General features: G+C 37.3%; 1 protein-coding gene across 1 annotated transcript in view; it reads left to right on the top strand.

The window, feature by feature from the left end:
• Positions 1-2,500, top strand: part of aatkb (apoptosis-associated tyrosine kinase b) — a 38,592-nt gene that overhangs the window by 17,945 nt on the left and 18,147 nt on the right. The gene's annotated exons all lie outside the window — the stretch shown is intronic.

The following is a 2,500-nucleotide window of genomic DNA, read 5'->3' as shown; positions in this document are numbered from 1 at the left end:
CCGTGGTGTCCACGCTTTCTCCTTTACTTCCTATATATCTGGTTCAGATATCTGAACTATGAACGTTTACAATTCTTTGACTTTTACAGTAATATTTACATTTTTGAAAAAACAATAGCAACAGGAGATGAGATCAACATCTATGTATATTTACTGCGTACAAGTATATCAAGTTTATCTCAGAGGTTGTGCTATCACTAGTATTCCTCATAACTAAACCTAGCTTTACTTGCTGTTGAGCAATATGAGAAGGTTGAGCAACATGAGAAGGTTGTGCAACATGAGAATGTTGTGCAACATGAGAAGGTTGTGCAACATGACAATGTTGTGCAACATGAGAATGTTGTGCAACATGAGAATGTTGTGCAACATGAGAAGGTTGTGCAACATGAGAATGTTGTGCAACATGAGAATGTTGTGCAATATGACAATGTTGTGCAATATGACAATGTTGTGCAGTATGACAATGTTGTGCAATATGACAATGTTGTGCAGTATGACAATGTTGTGCAATATGACAATGTTGTGCAGTATGAGAATGTTGTGCAATATGACAATGTTGTGCAATATGACAATGTTGTGCAATATGACAATGTTGTGCAGTATGAGAATGTTGTGCAGTATGACAATGTTGTGCAATATGACAATGTTGTGCAATATGACAATGTTGTGCAGTATGAGAATGTTGTGCAGTATGACAATGTTGTGCAATATGACAATGTTGTGCAGTATGAGAATGTTGTGCAATATGACAATGTTGTGCAGTATGAGAATGTTGTGCAGTATGACAATGTTGTGCAGTATGAGAATGTTGTGCAATATGACAATGTTGTGCAGTATGAGAATGTTGTGCAATATGAGAATGTTGTGCAATATGAGAAGGTTGTACAATATGAGAATGTTCAACATGAGAAGGTTGTGCAACATGAGAATGTTGTGCAATATGAGAATGTTGTGCAGTATGAGAATGTTTTGCAACATGAGAAGGTTGTGCAACATGAGAATGTTGTGCAACATGAGAATGTTGTGCAATATGAGAATGTTGTGCAACATGAGAATGTTGTGCAACATGAGAAGGTTGTGCAATATGAGAATGTTGTGCAGTATGAGAATGTTTTGCAACATGAGAAGGTTGTGCAACATGAGAAGGTTGTGCAACATGAGAATGTTGTGCAATATGAGAATGTTGTGCAACTTGAGAAGGTTGTGCAATATGAGAATGTTGTGCAGTATGAGAATGTTGTGCAATATGAGAATGTTGTGCAATATGAGAATGTTGTGCAGTATGAGAATGTTGTGCAATATGAGAAGGTTGTGCAATATAAGAATGTTGTGCAACATGAGAATGTTGTGCAATATGAGAATGTTGTGCAACATGAGAATGTTCAACATGAGAATGTTGTGCAGTATGAGAATGTTGTGCAGTATGAGAAGGTTGTGCAACATGAGAATGCTGTGCAGTATGAGAATGTTGTGCAATATGACAATGTTGTGCAACATGAGAATGTTGTGCAGTATGAGAATGTTGTGCAATATGAGAAGGTTGTGCAACATGAGAATGCTGTGCAGTATGAGAATGTTGTGCAATATGAGAAGGTTCAACATGAGAATGTTGTGCAATATGAGAATGTTGTGCAGTATGAGAATGTTGTGCAACATGAGAATGTTCAACATGAGAATGTTGTGCAGTATGAGAATGTTGTGCAATATGAGAAGGTTCAACATGAGAATGTTGTGCAATATGAGAATGTTGTGCAGTATGAGAATGTTGTGCAACATGAGAATGTTCAACATGAGAATGTTGTGCAGTATGAGAATGTTGTGCAATATGAGAATGTTGTGCAATATGAGAAGGTTGTGCAACATGAGAATGCTGTGCAGTATGAGAATGTTGTGCAATATGAGAAGGTTCAACATGAGAATGTTGTGCAATATGAGAATGTTGTGCAGTATGAGAATGTTGTGCAACATGAGAATGTTCAACATGAGAATGTTGTGCAGTATGAGAATGTTGTGCAATATGAGAATGTTGTGCAATATGAGAAGGTTCAACATGAGAATGAGGGGAGTTTTTCCTGATCCGATGTGAGGTCAAAGGTCAGGGATGTCGTATGTGTACAGATTGTAAAGCCCTCTGAGGCAAATTTGTAATTTGTGATATTGGGCTATACAAAATAAACTGAATTGAAATTGAATTGAATTGAATTGAAATTGAATTGAATTGAATGTTCAACATGAGAATGGTGTGCAGTATGAGAAGGTTGTGCAGTATGAGAAGGTTGTGCATAAGAAGGTTGTGCAGTATGCGAATGTTCAACATGAGAATGTTGTGCAACATGAGAATGTTGTGCTGTATGAGAAGGTTGTGCAGTATGAGAAGGTTGTGCATAAGAAGGTTGTGCAGTATGAGAATGTTCAACATGAGAATGTTGCTCAACATGAGAATGTTATTATTGATGTAATCTTGTTGCCGTCGGAGCTTCGATAAGCACCTGATCTC

Source organism: Cyclopterus lumpus, chromosome 19 (genome assembly GCF_009769545.1).
Source record: "Cyclopterus lumpus isolate fCycLum1 chromosome 19, fCycLum1.pri, whole genome shotgun sequence".
NCBI lineage: Eukaryota > Metazoa > Chordata > Actinopteri > Perciformes > Cyclopteridae > Cyclopterus > Cyclopterus lumpus.
The sequence above is the reverse complement of the archived record's forward strand: the minus strand, read 5'-3'. Positions and strand labels throughout refer to the sequence as shown.